Here is a 17,947-nt window from a genome sequence, read left to right as displayed (position 1 = left end):
AGACGCTAGAAGGTTAATGGGTGAGTCGGTTCGCTTGTACTTGGTATGGATAAACCTAATGGAGTTCCTTTGTGTCTGTTCAATTTTGGCTAAATTAGTGACAGTATGCGGAAACCATATAGTGTTAGCATACGCTCAGATTGGGCGCACAGATGTTGTGTAGGTTAACAGCATATTATGCGTCGGGGTGAATGGTAGGCGCCCTCGTAGGAGAAATCGTTTACTCAGAACCACTGCTGTGACGTTCTCAATATGCATATCCCATCTCAGATCGGTAGTCAAGGTGATATCGATAAATTTCTGTAGCGTAACTCTTTACAATGGTGTGTTGTTAGTTATTCAAGTTATAGTGCTTCTTTCTTCCTTGTTATTGCCACACAGAATGTTTTTGATTTGTTGATGGACATTTGGCACGGTCGCGCAAGTGAGCTAATTATCTAGTGAAAGATTTAGTGCTGAGTGATCATCCCGATTGCTAATTTCCGTTTAGATGATGGAATCATCTGCAAAAGATTAATTTTGCAGTCCATGTGGGCCGCGATGTCATATGTAAACATATCTAATAATGATGGTGCCAAGACGGATGCTTGGCGGAAACCTGTGTTGACTGAAGCTGTCCTTTATTATGCCCCTTTGAATCAGTGCTATGATCGATGGTAATTGACGACATGATGGTAATGGATGCTGTAAATGGTAATGGTAATGGATGCTATAAAACTCACAGAAATTAAGGCCCGACTCAATTTACTCCGCTTTGCTTCCAAATTTCATCGAAAGGAGGAGTATTTACATAATCAGATCTTTTTGGAATCGATATGCAAGTGGACGTTCACTTTATCCAGAATGACGGGAAGCCTCAGATCTAACGTTGATTTGCCTATAAAACCAGTAGACTTTCATAGGCGCGCCGATATGTTACGATTGTGTTACAAACAACGCACATTTTGGTATACGGTAGTTCTATGTTGGTATAATTGAAGAAATACGTCCGATTCAGCGATGTTCTTAATGAGGTGTGTTCTCGCTCAAGTTCAATGCCGAATGTTGTAGTGCGCAAGCAAAGTAAAAACGAACCAAGGCTGCCTTATTTAGGTGTCACCTTACTGACGTAATGTTATAAACTTTTTAATATTTCGTTTTTCTTACAGCAAAAAATAGTCATTGAATCGTGGCGATGTCTCTTAGCAACGTTCTGTCCGTAGCATTCACCAGCAAATGCCAGAATGCATATTGGTAGTATAGTACTAACGGCGAGGCTTACCTGCTCTAGATTGCCTAGTGTAGCTTCTAGGCGTTAGTGAAGTCATTGAACTGCATATGTCTGGCTAACGTTCTATGCTGACTTTCTGGCGGTGACTTGCCATCCGTTCGTGGACACCAAGACATTGACGTTTCGCGCTAAGTTGAAGCTTTGAACCTCGTGTATCTTCGGTGCAATGTTTGAGTTACAGGCGAGTAAGTATGACAGAACATGGTGGTCCAAATGCCTGCAATTACCATCAGGCCTGCCTCCGAGAAGAGCGTATAGAGAGCGACCCGTGCGTCTCTGTTTTCATAGCAAAAGTTGGAGAATAAATTTGTGGTTAGTAGGGACATACGGAAAGGTGTGTTTCCGTCTAGTCAAGTATAGTGTGCAGCGTGTGCTCATAATTTTGCTAGGGCAAGCAAAGAAAGGGACAAAGAATATTAGGGAGCATGAGCGGAACTTCCAACGGAATTTCATTGCAAGAATCGCTATCCCACTTGTTTAGGCCACAACTCTGATAAAATTTGTACCTGCGAATCTGTTCGTATTCTTGAACGTTAATAATCCACAACAACTCGATCAGATTGCTTGTGTAGATTGTGCTTTCGAGGGGTTAGGGTCAATAAGACCTCAATATCGGATCTGATGATTCAAAAACGAGCGAATTAAGTTCCTGTGCGCTCGGCAAGCGTGAATGTTTTTTCAGCGTGCGCAGTCTGCAACACTCGCACGCCATGTTTGTTAGTTTTGCCCAAACTTGCCATTATCTTGTGTTGTATGCCCTCCTATGTGCGACAGTAGCAGTCGTGAAATGACAAGATTTTAGCCCGGTATTTTGTCCCTCCGGTCAACGTGTGTCGTAGGAACACGGCAAACATTTAGAAATGTCACTGTTTCGCGTTTGTGCAGGTAAGCTGCGCCCTTCGCCGTAAATAACAGTAAGTAGTGGAAGCGCTGGAATATTGAAATATAACGAAACATTCAAATGCAGCTTAAGTTTTTCGTGGCCGCCATCCACCTTTTTCAATGACCTTCTTTGATGACGGAAGTGCTGACATCATGGAAGGTCCTTTTTCATTTGAGCCAAGCTGTTCACTATTAACGAAAGTTTCCAGAAGTGTCATCGCTTTTGCAGAAGCAAGCGACGCATGCAACCTAGGCGTATTTGCTGTGCATATTCTAGCACCCTGTGGTTAACTACTGTAGTCTAGGAACTGGCTAGAGGAACCCAAAATCTAACTTTACTGAGCCACTTAGCATATTAATAATTAGAATAATAATAATAATAATAATAAATAAACGTGCAGAAATTACTGACGATAGTTATTAATGTAAGGAAGAATGCCGAAAGAACGAAGCAGCAGTGCGAGCGAACGAAAAAAAAACAAATAAAAAAATCAGACAGTGAGCGAAAGAATAAAGAATAAACGTTTTCCTTACCGAGCGCTCCGCAAAGCTGACGTGCGACAAGAAACAATTTTTCTCTTCCCTGCCTTTTCTCCTGCTTGGAACTCGGTTGCTGGAGAGCTCTCGTGTGACAGTCGTCCCTACGACATGCAGCTTGCCCGTCCCGTGACCTTACCCCTCACTCGGTTTCGGGAGACCACGTGACCTTCCCTCGATGCCTCTGTATCGTAAGTCCAAACGCCGACCACCGCCAACCTCTAAAGCATGCTAAAGAGACAAATAAATCTATTTGCTTTCATAAATATATATTTGTCGCTTAAGTGGATAGGAAATACTCCGCGTAATATCATCTGTGTACATAGCCAATTGCCAAAAAGGCAAGTTCTACGGGTTCGTAACTAAGGGGAGGGACAGGGTACTTCATGACAAAGCGTAAAGTAAAAGCACCTATAAGAGTAACAGCACCTATATGGTATATCAATAAAGATCCCATAGTATTTTACATAATACAAATCATTGCGTGAAGTACCATTACCAGCAGAAAACCTTCATATTGACACGTGTACTTATCTTTATCGGGCGACCACGTTTCGCCGCTTAACTGTTATCGCACAGCGCGGGACGCGCCTGCATGCATCCGACGTTTCTGGAAAGTTATCGATGCTTCTACCCGGCTGTCTGCTGTCGCTGAACCTTGTGTTATCTGATTTTATCGCGTAACGCGAATGGTGTAGAACTTCGTGGAAGGCACGCGGGTCCGAACGATTAGTCTGGAACATTTGACGAATGCTCTATAAAAGCCGACGCGCTTGACCCGCTGATCAGATTTTCGACGATCGCCGACCGTGTTCGCCGCTATCGTTGTGCTATAAGTGTAGCCTGTTTTGTGGGCACAGGTTCGCCCAATAAAAGTTAGTTTTCTTGTTCACAGTATTGCTACTGTGTTCTTAACGTCACCACCACGTGACAATATTTATTAGATCTTGACAAAAGGGAGCGTTGCGGCAGTATGTGGCGTAATAGTAAGCAGCGCAGTTGAAGATACTATTTCCGAAAAAATAAATGACTGCATATTTGATCGTCTATTGTACAACACCTGTATTCGTATACATCTGCGCAAAGCTATTCGTTTCATTCCACAATAGTATTTTCTTTGCAGTAGAACGAACGTTAATAACCCTGCATCTGAAATGACTGAAAAAGTGACTGAGAAATCATTTTTGCCGGAAATCACTGAGAAAACTTATGCTGTTCCCGAATCATGATTGTCTCGGTCAGCAGCAGCACCGTGTTTAATAAAGTGTTGCTGAGCTTCATCAAAAACCTTTTTCTTGAAGATTGCATCAGCACTGCTAAGCAGCCTGAATCAGTGGTTACAGAGGACAGCCGTAACGAGAAGCCATGGTTATTGAAGCAGTTGTATAAGGTGCGTTCCTCTTACTGCTATTGTTTAGAGTACATACGCAACCTGCACATTCCCTGAAAAGGTTAGCCCATAATACGACCTTTTCAGTATCGATATTAGCGTTTCTGAAGGACCAGAGAGAGCGCAAAACCGATACATCTTCCGTTCGTTTGAAACAAGCAGAAGAAAAAAATTGAGAGCGGGCTCCAGACAATGTCTTTCTTTTGTAGACTCCCACCTCTATCTTCAATCTGTTTTCTACATCTTCCCCCGACCAGATTCAACCAAAGCAAACTTCGAGCGACTATAACTGCTGAATGGGTCTATTGACCAGCTTTCCTTCAGATGTACGAATCAAGCATGCCCTTAGTAGGCCAGCCTTGCCTGGGAGAATTCTTTCCACCTTGCAGAGTTTCTACTACGTCATTTTACGTGCTTCTCCAAGCAGAAGCTTATGTCATTTTGGTATATTGCCGCTACTAGCCTTTTTTTGCACTGGTACATTTCAGTTGCTTTAAATACTCTTGCTTACATCTTACCCAACATGTTACCATTACCTCTTGTCATTTTCTCCAGCAATTCAACAAACTGTTCACTAGGTTCGCTGTCCTCGTGTTTGTTAAGCGCTTGCTTACCTTCTATAGCATCCGCAATTCTTATAGGCTATGCCTTGTTGGGTTTGTTATATGCCTTGTTTGTTATGCTTTATAAATCGGCCTAAGAGGCCGATTTATAAAGACCCCTTCTCCCTTAAGAACCACATTATTCAGATCTTCATTTATAAAGCTAGCTCCTGTAGCTTTGCTCATTGACGTGTTCAAGCTTCTGGTGAGCTTTTCATAAGATCCTCCCTACCATTGAGCTAACTCTGCGATAAACTTCTGTTTGAGTTGCATTTTGCTGGTGCATTCTTGCACCCGTTCATTTACCATCCTTAGGATTTTATTTGTCTCTTTTTTAGACGTGTAGAATGGGCTTCCGTTGCCACTGTAAGTTCTCGTACATAGTCCTGCTATGGCTACGAATATTGGGAAGGCTTGCATGAAGGCTTCAAGTAACGCGCTCTTGGCTAACTCCAGCTGTACAGCTTTTGTTACTGCACAAGTAAATATAACAACGTAACATTTTGGTTCTTTGCCGTCCTTCTCTTCGTCAGCATTCAGTGGTCTAGCGAAGTCTATACCAATGTTGTCGAATTGCCTTGTCTTCGTTATTCAGACAGCCAAGGGTGGCGCCATCTTATGAGTCTTTGGTCGGGAATTAAATATTCTGCGTGTGGTAGCTTTCTTTATAATGTATGTCACTAACTGACGGCCACGCGCAATACGAAATTTTGTCCTTTAATCTGTCAATGTTAAGAAAACTTCACGAGGTGTTATGGCGCTCGCCAACTTGAAATAGCGACAATCATACCAGCATTAACTCAGCATTATATAAGTTATTCAGTCCTTGTTCCTCGTATATCGCGTGAATTTGAAAAGAAAACCTTTCTGTAACTGCTTTTCAGACCCTATGTGATGAGAGGAGTTATTACACGTATATGCGACAATGGTAAGTGGCATCAAAAACTGAGAAAACGAAACGAGAACATATACTGCAACAAACGACTACAGTATGTGAAGGAATTAGATTGTCATGGTTATGCTTCACCGAACAAAGGGGCATTGCTTTACATTTCTAACTGAATAAATATACAATAGTTGTCAAGGAACACAAAGTACGCTTACTCAAAACGCAAAAATTTTTAAAGCGAGAGACAAGCTGAAATCTACTTGACGTGTTGCTTCATAACGTCACTGAATAAAATATCGCATACATCAAGTGCTTCTTTCAACCCGGTCTGGATTTAAGACAGTTATATATGCGGATAGATAGGCAACTATTTAATGTGTTTTGTATGCAACGAGCGTGGGAGAAGTACGAAAGCCCACCTTTACTTGTACACAGCCAGAAATGAAATAGTTATCACCTTCGGAGGTGTAGTAGTAGCTATGGCATTGAGTTACTGAGCTCGAGGTGTTGGGCTCAGTCCCCGCCGTGGGGGCCACATTTGGACGCGGCAGAAATGCGAAAAATCGGCCAGGAGCAATCTCACCCTTAATGTGGGTATTACTCCGATTAGGATTGGAGCAATGTCGCGACACAAATATAGCCCACGCCGCAACGCGTGATCAGCCGGGCTCCTCTCTCGCGATTTTTATTGCGCACGCTGCGCTAACCAGTGACGCGGCCGCAAAGCCCGCGTCATGGCATCGATTCCACAGAACATCGGCTAAATTGGCGAGAGCATATTTGTCACGGCGCAGTGTCACGGTATAGTGAACTAAGAAGAAAAGTAGCGACGGTGAGGATTCTATCCTCTTCCCCATTGCCACTGCTGCCACTCCGCAGCGGAGCGCGCTAATCACTGCGCCACTTGTGAATTTTAACGCGAAAGCGTTAAGGTCCCCGCTTCGCAGAAAATCTTGTGTCGGCGTTGGCGTCCGGCGTCAGCGGTCAAGAAAAATAATCTTGAACCACGCATGTCCAGTCACGCATGTCCAACCACACAGGCCCTCCGCGTGGCGCATAGACATTGCCGAAGTAATTGAATTTTTGAAAGTAAAATGTATCAGAAAACTCGTCAAGTACAACTTACGCACAATCTCGTAATTGCATATACTTGACTGTAATTGAATACATTGATTGTAATTTGAATATAGGAGGCGACATTATTTTGTTGCGAGGAAAGTCAAACGCAAAGCCCTTTTAACGCTGTATTCCAACTGCCGTTGGAGGTCTGTCTAAAAGTAAGAGCGACACGCTCCGCGCGGTTCCCTGCAACACCGTCGAAAAAAAAAAAACGCAAAGCTCTCCTTAATGTTCGCCGCCAGCGTTTCACGGTAAACATTATGGTTGCATAAAGTAGAGCTGCAGGGAAACGTAAGAAACAGTCAGGGATCTTGAAATGTTATCGCATTGCACTCTTAAAGACGAAGCTTATTTCTTTTTTTCAAATTTATTTTATTTAATACATGGAGCAGAATATTCAGGAAAACAAAAAAAAAACAACGTGCTACAAAAATTTAAGGTCACTGAAGAACACATTCAAAAGTCAGGCAAACACCTGCAAGTGTCCAATAAAGGCATCCAGTCCGGCGCTGTTTCTTCGGCAGCGTACACACTACGAACATAGGCAGCAGATTTCCGAAAAAAAAAGCAACGGATGCATTAAAACGTTGGAACCACCATTGGAACAGGTGGCATTGATGAATATCTTCGAACCTGTTCACGTGGTTGGACGTTGCCTTGCGGGCGAGTCACTAGATGGCAGAGCTAGTTGCTGCGTAACAAGCACAGCAGTCTCCAACCGCTTGCTCTGCGTTTCGCGTTCTCGAGGGTCCGCAGACCACCAGAGCCGGAGTGCATGGCCGACAAATAAGATGCAACCCTCGTGACGTACCTGTCGGACGACCATTACGACATCCCCTGAGAGTATGAGGTGGAGGTTGTCTACGACCCCGCTGAAGAACTGTAGTGTTCACACCATGGTGCCCCTTAGAAAACTGTTGCCGTCGCTCGACAAAGTGGTGTCGTTGTGCTGAAAAGTGCTGTCATCGAGAAAGAACGCTCAAGGCAATGTGTGTGAAGCGCTACTCTAATGAGAACTCTGCCAATAAAACTTCGCTGAGATCTCGTAATATGACTGGCTTGCCATCTTGGGTTGCTGCGACGTCAACGTCACAAGCAGTAACATTGCCTTCAGAAACATAACGCAGCAGTACTAAACTCAGCTACATTTCGCTGTAACATTAAACTCGGCGACATAACTCAGCGACACACTCAGCGACAAATAATGCTCTCGCACTTACACATCACAAAAATTGCTTAGGTGCCCCCATAGTATTTGTGCTTAGTTGTATTTTCCGTGTTTCTGTCTTTATATAATTTTTAAATATGTTCATGCTCGCTAAGCAGCAGTAAAATTTAGTTACTATTAGAGCTCTCTTGTTTTCAACGTCTTCTGTTTGTGGGGCCAGTATTGCACACAATAAGTTTACTTACAAAAATCACCAACTGTTCCAATGCCACGTCGTTTCAGAATATGTTCCCATTGTACTTAACGCTATTCTAGGATGGATGAAAGTTATCTGCTTTCTGCATGAGGTCTTCTAATGTGTATTTATAGGCGAGAGGTGTTGCTGATAAAGAAAATTCTTACTAGTGTCAGTGGAGAATGCATTATAGCAAACTCGTGTTTTCATTGGTAAGTTTTACCGCACAACGCCACGCCAACATTTATTTCTCAACAGTCTGGTTCGCTGAGAGGAAAGACCCAAGTGCTTGTGGCATGAATATTGTACAAATGTTACACTAGAAAATTATCTTGCTGTGCACGTGGTGAGGCCAGTGGTGACGTCTGTTTGTTGAACGTTTCAGCTTTAAAGCGCAAGCTATGGTTGGTGGCCGAAGCAATCGGAATATTACATGTGGCTTTTTCAAGGCCATCTTTCGACATTGCCCGCGGCATTTTCACATCTTCTTGGAAAGAGATATTCTCAAACGTCAACTAACGCGAGAGTTGATAATAAGTTGACATATTTTCTATCACTGGATGGCTGGTTTCTTTTTCATAGCAACAATCTGTATTTCGAATTATTATACTAAAATTGCCTACTTCATAATTTGCAATTATTTCGGCAACCAACTTTCCTTATGGATGTACACATGATAAAAGCCTGCGCAACTAGAGTGTTTGGTTCCAGATGGTCAAGGAGCCGGAAACTTATTTGCAGAGTACTTGCGAATGTTCAACCGTCAACACAATAGTGACTTGAGGAAAAAAAGAACGCTTACCTAAAGCTGTTTGGGCAACAATAATCTGTTATGTCTAGGTTGTAAAGTGTGTCGTTGCCATTTCAAATCATTCATTCGAAGGCGAGCTTTGTTTAACGTAAGGTGTACCAATTTAGAGCTCACGTGACAACACGGGGATTTTAGAACCATTACCACGGTTATATCTGATTTGCCTCCCTAATAGACACTGCAAAAAACTAAGGTTGATGTTCATCTATAGAAGCACACGTTTCTTGCGACATGTGGGGTGCAAAGCAGTCCATCTTTTTCTTCGTGTGCGTGGAGTAGGAAGGTCAAAGCGTGCTTCAAAAGACGTGGAATTCTGGGGCGTTATGAGCCAAAACCCTGTTAAGTTGTGCGCTTAGGGTGCATAGAAGCAAACGCCGCACATCGGTAATAGACGGCTTTTCTGTTGCTATCTTATGACATACCTTGACTATGTGGCAATATCTGTAGGGCGCAATGACCCTTAGTTCCTAGGTCCGAGAATGAGCAAAATGCTAGCTCCGCTTTTCGCGGTATACGGCAGCAAATGCTACAAGAACGGCCAGAGCTCACTTGTGTGCGATTAGCGGAGGCCTTAAACAGAGATGCTGACGTCGCAGTCTGCCAGTCCGTAAAGCATATTGCCATCCGCCAACCGTAGGACATTACCTAAAGTCAGCGGGCGTAGCTCAGTCGAATGCTGTCTGGTTAATTTCATGCTCAAAATTCTAAGAAACATCGGACTGGTCCGTTACATATTGTGCTAAAGATGATGACAAAAAGCTTATTTCATCAGCTCTTCTGCTTGCTTGCTTCCTTGTCCTCCGTTTCGCAAGTGACGTATTGTGCCAAAAGTAAGTTCAATCATCGTATGAAATCTTTTTACCCAAATTGTGTAATGTAACTAAAGTATATTAAAGGGCATTTGCAAACGTTCCAGTGTACCTATGCAGACCTTGTGCAGCGCTCAGGATAACGGTATTTGACATTTCCTGCTTGATGTTAACAGCACTAGTAGTTGAGATGGATTTTGCCGCGTCAGCTGTTATCGGCTCATTATAATAACGGTTTCGGTTGGCGATGGTGTCCGCCGCCACCGCCTCCCCTGCTGGTGCCCGGTGTCCATAGCAGCTATCGCCGGGAAATAAAAAAAATGGCTGTGGCTTAGCTAAGGTTAAGCCCACGATGCGAAGCATACTAGCCTTTATTTTAGTTGTTGAACCACTGTTTAGCCTGGAGAACTGCTGTTGCTTGGCTATATTTGGTTCGGCTAGACGAAGAAACAACTCATGCAGGCGAGCGCATGAGCTGAGACCCGGCTATGTAGCTACGCGGCCGCAAGCGAGCGCACGAGTTGAGCCTCTGCTTTTGCAGCTGTTATGACGTCATATGGTAGCTACGCGGCCGCGCGCTGCGCAGCAAGGAAGAGCGTGGTTGTGCGGCAAATTTGCTTCGCATAAAAAATAAATAAAGCGTTCCCGACGGGATTGAAACGGGGCCCGCTGCTTGAAAGTCACCTACTGTACCGCTGTTAAATATGTTAACGCTGAGCCGCTCCATCGCTTACAAGCTTGCAGCGGAAGAAATGCCCTATAAACGCGTCCCAGCGCGCGAGGAGACGCGCGATGTGAATTGTGCGCCGCGTAGCGTCGATACGTGCAAGTTTTGAATTGCAGTTGCATATTATTACACTGGCTAGAACGCCATGTAGCGCACGTGCAGGTAGCGGTGCAAGGCAGGTAAAGAAGGCTTTGAGAAGTAGAAGTAGTTTAAGGCGATGTATGCAAGAATGCTAGAAAAACCTGGATTGTGTACGTTATTATATCAAGCTGGCAAGGTGAATATGTGACCGCCACGTTTCAAAGAGGTTGCCGATAGACCGTGATCATCACCATCATTGCAGCCGTATTATGCCACTTGTCAAATCAAGCTGGCTAGGTGACTGCGCCAACGCCGTGTTTCAAAGGAGATGCCAATAAATCATCAACATCATTAGCATCGTATCATGCCACGTGCCTTGCGATGAGAGATGCATGCCGCCTGGCGTGTATACATGCGCACTCTGTCTCGCAGTTGCATATTATTACACCAGGTGGCACGCCACGTTTCAAAGGCAAAGCCATTAGGTCATCATCGTCATCTTTAGCACACCATCGTACCATATGAAACGCGATGTGGCATGCGCGCCGCGAAGCGACGATACGTGCAAGCTTTGCGTTGCAGCTTCGGTATATTCCACCAGGTGTTCCGACATGTAGCAGTTGCATGTAGCAGTGGCGTGCTGTATGTAGCTGGACCTGGTTAACGGCTAGGCGACAATTTGTCACCACCCCGTTACGAAGGGGATGCCAATCAACCTTTATTAGCATCAGTAACAGCAAAGTACCATGCCACGGGTCCAGGAATGTAACATGTGCGCCAAGTCGTCTGGATACCCGTGCTTACTCTTCGGTACACGTTATGGTGCCTCCTCGAAAGGCACGAACTGCTTCTGCAGAAATGAATTCTAGAGCCATGCGCGCGGCAGCAATCAGACTACATCAGGCTCAGCAGACTGCTGTGCATAGAGCAGGACAAGCCGCAGCTCATCGTCGACATCAGACGGACAGTTCAAATTGTACTCATGAAAACGATGTGAAGGGACTTCTTTTTTATTGCGATAAAGACTTGCCCTTAACGCATACTTCTTGACGTGCCTATGTGTATTATATGTGTGCTGTGAGGCCTGTGTTGTGCATGAATAGGAGCAGGGTATTGTGGAATCTGTTATCGCGTATCCAGCGGCGATAGGTGGTTGCGACGCGGCAGTGGAGGCCGGCTTGCAGTAGGAAACGCGAGCGTTCCGCTTGTCCGCCTAGAACACGTCCATAATACGTGGTAGGCGTCTGCCTCCATCAAAGTAGTATGTACACGTAGCACCCAGTAGTAATTGCGACCAGTTCTACGTTGAGGTCAAAGCCTTCTAAGAATAACATCCTCCGCCATAGTAAGGTGAAGGGGTGGGAGCAGGCATACGGTGGGATAACAGCGCGTGTCCGGCCGAGAAAATATTTACGGGCTCAGAGTCATTTAGGGCCCGTACATGGTCGCTCCGCACGTCCGTTCCGCCCTCGTCCGGTCGCGTGCGGATAGCTCTCTACTGGCGAGCGGAGAGCGGACGCAAGTTTCCCGTCCGGCCGCCTGCTCGTCTCTCATTGGCTGGTCCGAGGCGGATAGTTCGGCTGTCGTCACAGCAAACATGGCGCGTGCTCGAAGCGAAGTGAAGCGGGGACGCAAGGCCTAGGCTACAGCCGCGTCAGAAACAGTCTATTTTTTTCTCCTTTTTGTGATTTTTACCAGAGATATGTGGCACCCACGGAGATAGTCATCGGAAGAAGCAAGCCGGTGTACGCTTCCAGACCTCATCAGTGCGTGCGATCGCCAACAGAAACAGACGGAGCGCAGGAAGTGTGTGTTGTGTTTACGAGAGCGTCGGAAGAAATATTTCAAGCCGTCGACTTCGTGATTTCTTGTGCCATGCTTCGCGTGTGCGTCGCAGACGAGAACTCCATCACATACACGTGCATTCTGAGCAGCACACACGTTCAAGGCGTGGCGAAATAAGTAGCGGCCGATTGGCGCACCCAGCGTACACGTTTGGTTTCTGCTCTGTGTATGCGGATCGCTGCCGCGGTGTGGTGAACGCCAGCCCTTCGCAACTTACCAAAAGTAACGATACGATCACTAGCGATAAGTTTTTATCGCCTAGTTATCGCTGCCATTCTGCGTGTGCTATACTGCGTATGAGCCGTTTTGCCGGCTGCGATGCGCCGCGGTGACCGCGACGTTCGAGCTGTGCTCTTAATTGCCGTTATGAAGTGCGTTTGCGAGCTACAAATCGTGATATATATGTGCGATGTGTTGCAGCGTTACTGGGTGTAGAAGTGGTCGTACTACGCGATGTTCGTGTGCTCAGAAGTGAGCTGAGCATAAGTGTTGCCGATTGCGTTTTCTTATGTAGTAGCCCGATAGAGAAGCCCTATCACACCGGCCTTTTCTGCTTCGTACATCTATCGTTTGTTTCAAAAGTTGTTACTGCACGGTTAAAGATGCTTCTATCGGTGGGGGGAAATTAGAGAACAACATTATAATTGTATACGTCAAGACGTTCAGCGCTGTCGTGAAATGTGGACGCGCCTGAGAGCACTAATGTCATGAATGCAATTAAAATTTCCCGAGACAGTATTAAGAGAACGGTTAAAAAAGAAAACATATGAGAAGGTAAGCACAGCAGCTTGTGAACCCGCTCCCATAATACCTCGATCCGCGTCTGTTTGTAAATGTATGTTTTCTTGCGTTTGTCAATTTTTTTTCTATTTCCCAGATTTCTTTACGTTGGAGTTTTTCTTAGTTCTCGCATTTGTGGGTGAATACGTGCCTGTTTCCATGCGTGCTTGCGCTTACCATTATTTCTGTCCTTTTATATTATATTAGCATTTGATTTTGCTAGTTTTCTTCCAGGAAAGTCATTACACATTTTCATAAACCAATCTCATTCAAGGCACTAACTCATGTAAACGGCAGGGCAGGCCTCTTCCATCTCATTAAAACCTTTCTCACTGGTCCACCTCGTCTTCTCAATCTGCCTACTCGCTGTGTTTTCTGTCCTTGCTTCTTGTGTTGTTGCTGCAGTGTGATTAACCAACTTGCTCAAAACAGATTTTCATCGCCTATGAAAACAAAAAGGTTTAGAGAGATTTTCTTAAAAGCGTCATGGGGGTTGCACAGCAACTTAGCCTCTTACCTCTGTTCATGTTTATGCATCAGTGCATGTGGCAGCTCGCCAGAAGTGCACATGAAAGGGTGCATATTGCAAAACAACAGCTTGCTACGCTGTTGCATTTTTGATGCATTCAGTCTTAGTAAACAGACGGTTTCGCTGCCCATCACATATGACGGCAAAAAATTTCAACACGAATAACATTGTGCAGTGGGGTGTCATTTCCTGTCTGATACTTTTGTCGTTGCAAAGACATTTTATGTAAATGGAGCCCAGCAAAGCAGTGCACTGATAGCTTCTGCAACTTTCACCATTTATTACTTCACAAATGTCATTGTTTGAACCTGGCCGTCGATCGCTATGCCGACGGCTTGTGAATTAAATAATTGCCTCAATAAAACACATTCAACTTCACTCAGAATTTTTTAGTACAAACAATGCTAGCAAAGCTATTCAGGGTGAATAATTGTGCTTACATTGGTGTTACTTGCCGTCAGATAAACAAATACAACAATGGCTGCGACATGACTGTGATTTGACGTGCAGACTGCTAATGGTGCCTTTCAAGCGTGCCCTCGACTACTGCTGTTAATAGTTACCCGACTGAGTATTTTGGGCCTAACTAAGCGAATGATGTTTGATAATTGTTCTCCTATTCGCATTACTTGCCTTGGCCAGGTAACCAAAATAAACAATGCCACCACATGATTGTGTGTTTGCATGCAAGCTGCCAACAGTGGCTGTCATTTTCGCATTGAGTGCTTCCGTTTCACCAACAGTGGCGACGACTTGACTGCGCTTTGACGTGCAGACTGCTAATGGTGCTTTTCAAGCATGCCCTCGACTACTGCTATTAATAGTTACCCGACTGAGTATTTTGGGCCTTACTAAGCTAATGATGTTTGATAATTGTTCTCCTCTTCGCATTACTTGCCTGGGCCAGGTAACCAAAATAAACAATGCCACCACATGAATGTGTGTTTGCATGCAAGCTGCCAACAGTGGCTGTCATTTTCGCATTGAGTGCGCATTGAGCACAAGTGGGAACACTTGTGCTATCACAAACGAAAACAAGTAGAATAGTACCACCGTCTCAGCTGGTTTGTTGTGATTACCTTGCCTGTAAGTTTCTTGTTTATATTGGATAGGCTTCCTACTTCCTACAAATAGCTTGTATACATATTTGACCTGCACCGCAAAGAGCTGATGTGACAAAAAAATGTGTACACCTTAGGGTTATGTTGCTTTTCATGGTGTCTCAGTTTACTTAATACAGTTTTGAATTTACAGATTGCTTCACATGTTTATAGCTAAATACCTCTGAAAACTACTTGCATTGTGACTGCGAGGTCACAACACGAGGATTTGTGTGGTATCCTTCCTGTTCATCGGTGTGTCCTTGCACTATAAATGTAAAACGTCACACCTGCAAACCTGAGCATCCACCCTTACATTTCAAACACTTTTTTGAATGCTCGGCAGTTATGCTGACAAGCACATTGTGACAGCAGATCTACACCACCTTAATTTAAGTGCGATTTAAAGGGTTGTTTGTGCATATCCAAGCTGTTCTAGCGTGCCTGCAGGGATACAGCATTGTCCAGTGGCACCGTATAGTTCAGGCGTAACAGTGAACTAGTAAACAAAGCGTCTGATAATACTAAGCTGACCCATATGTAGGAGCATTATATTATCTAACCCACACGCAAAGTTGCTTTCAGTGTACTGAATAACCGCAGCTGTGATTTACCAAGTTATATTACTGCACACACAGAGTGCTGAAACAAAGTCTGAACAATGGTGAGAAATGTGCCAAGGAATGAAAGATTACTTGTGATGTGTGGATTTGAATAGTAGATGTGAATGTATACCCAATTCACCAGTATGCATGTTTTCTTTTGGAACAATTTTACATTTGGCACAGAGGCTGAGCCACTACGGCCTCTTGACTGCAAATTTCTGTGCTCTCACAGTGCTAATGGGAGTATCGTTCATTTTCTTTCTTTCTTTATTGGTTTATTCAAGACAATGAACAGATTGTCTTAGGGGACACGGCTAAAGGCAATACATATGCCTGACTAGGCCGTGCCACCCGTACATTGGCAGCAACATGGCAGTGGCAGGCTTTCAGTCACACATGAAATAAAGTAGTACACATTTTCAACACTTGAGTACACAATTCGCGTAAGAAGAAAGGAAAAAAAAAGGTTAAAGTTTATACAGTTTTCTAATCAACTGAAGCACGACAACGACAGAAAAAAAAAACAAGTATGTACGAAATTTTCCATACCGGTAGCTGAAAGGTTAAAGTTTACACAGTTTTCTAAAAACAACAACAAGAAACATGAACAAAATTTTCTATACCTGTAGTTCAACATTTCTATTAGTCTTCGGATAGTAACAATTCTTTTACCGTCTTCTTAAAGCTTTGCTTTGAAATTCCAGAATTTAGCAGGTCCAATACCAAGGGGTAGTCGTTTAGAAGGTTAGGAAGTTGAACTGCTAGTTTTTGATCTCCGTATTTCGTTCTGCAACGTGGTTTTCCTATCAGAGTTTTTCTGAGATTATAGTTTGTCGTTCTGCCATGGTATTTACTTTGGAAGGAACATTTGTCTTCCCAAATAGTGAATAGGTAATAGAGCACTACAATCTTTCAGTTTTACGCAGAACGCCTTGTGCATCATTCACAAAACTGAACCTAAGGAACTATTCGCTGGTTTGTTATGGAAATAAAAAAATGACAATGAATGTTTCCTCGCTTTTTGTGTGGCCCTGTCTTCTGCCCTATGCACCTTCATTTCATTGTCATGTGCATGTTAAAACAGCAACTAAGTAAGAAAGACAAACACAAAACTACTAGCTACATCAACCTTTTCACACCACAAGACGTCACTGAACTCACTGCTAAGCTACACTTGATAATGTCGGTTTGCTTTCAAATAAATACAGGCACTGGCCAGCTGTTTGTGTTATGCTATGCATTTTTCATTTTCCTAAAATATGGCTGTGCATGAGCTAGCAAGGTTGTTACTTCATAAATACATAAACAACATGCAGCTCATGCCCAACTAACTCATATAACCTGATTAGAGCTTATTTTTTATATGTAGAGCAATCAAAATAGAACACGCATGTATGATGCCGACAGTATCAAACAATCTCAAGTCGAACATCCTTGTTTGGTGCCATGGGTGAGAGAGGGAGCATGCCTGTCAAGGTAGTGCTTAATTTTGTGCGCTTTGGTATGTTTGTACATTGTTGAAATGTTAAATTAGGTATGTTAAGTAGTAAGGTGGCAACATATTGGGTAGTCAGGCTAGCAAGAAAGAATGCAATTGTTTGATTTCACTCAAAATAAGTTTTCTTATCAGCAATGTAAATTATATGCTTTCAAATAAGTACTCCCCTTGGAAACATATCTCATGAGTATGCATATATCTGCACAAGGTCACTGCTATGCATACATATTGCTTTAAGCCAGTCATAATGAATTGTACATTCACTGCTTAACCTTCAATTCCTTGCTGCATGAAGTTAACCACTTATGCATAACCTTTTTTTTGCACACGGTGAGAACTTCAGTCATCGCTGAGCAAATAATTTAAGGAAAAGGCATTTCATGCATCCAACTGCTTCACTCTCTTAAATTGGCAGAGTGAAAAAAAAAAGCACGAGCAAGCGTATCAGCAAGCTGTACTCGGAGCCTCACACGCGTGCTCAGTGGTCAAAAGGTGCGTCTTGGCGACCTACGCAAATGCATTCCGCGACAGATGTGCGTGTGTTCCGTATTCTTGCTAGCTGTCACTAGCACTACAGAAACCGCGCCACCGCGCTTCCGGCGACACTATCAGTTTCGCGTGACGCAGAACGCAGCACGTTGGATAATTAGAGAGGTTTTGTTCAACCAGCCAAGGCAGCGCGCACTGAAAGTAATCATCCGATAATACGTCGCGTGCTGCGACGTGGTGCGATTGCAATACATCTGTAAAAGGTGGCGCAGATAAGACGACTGTGCAATGTTTCGAAGAAGGATGACGGTGCCAATGCAACACATATGGCTGCAGAACAGAATGTGGCAGCCTAGAGTCGCATTTTCACCGGAACGCGGAAACTTGAAATCAGATCTGCAAAAATATGCCAGTGTCGTCTGCTGTCAAGGGTCGTTGCCAACCTTGAACACCTTTGCTCCGCCGAACGGTTGCCAGCTGTCAACAGGCCGCGTCGCCCAATAGGAGTGCGCGTGCGTTCCGCTCGTGCGGATTGAGCGTGCATCGAATTTTGCGACACCTTCCGCCTTTCGAGCTTCCGC

This window comes from Dermacentor albipictus, chromosome 10 (assembly GCF_038994185.2).
Source record: "Dermacentor albipictus isolate Rhodes 1998 colony chromosome 10, USDA_Dalb.pri_finalv2, whole genome shotgun sequence".
Classification (NCBI taxonomy): domain Eukaryota; kingdom Metazoa; phylum Arthropoda; class Arachnida; order Ixodida; family Ixodidae; genus Dermacentor; species Dermacentor albipictus.
This window is presented reverse-complemented; position numbering follows the sequence as displayed.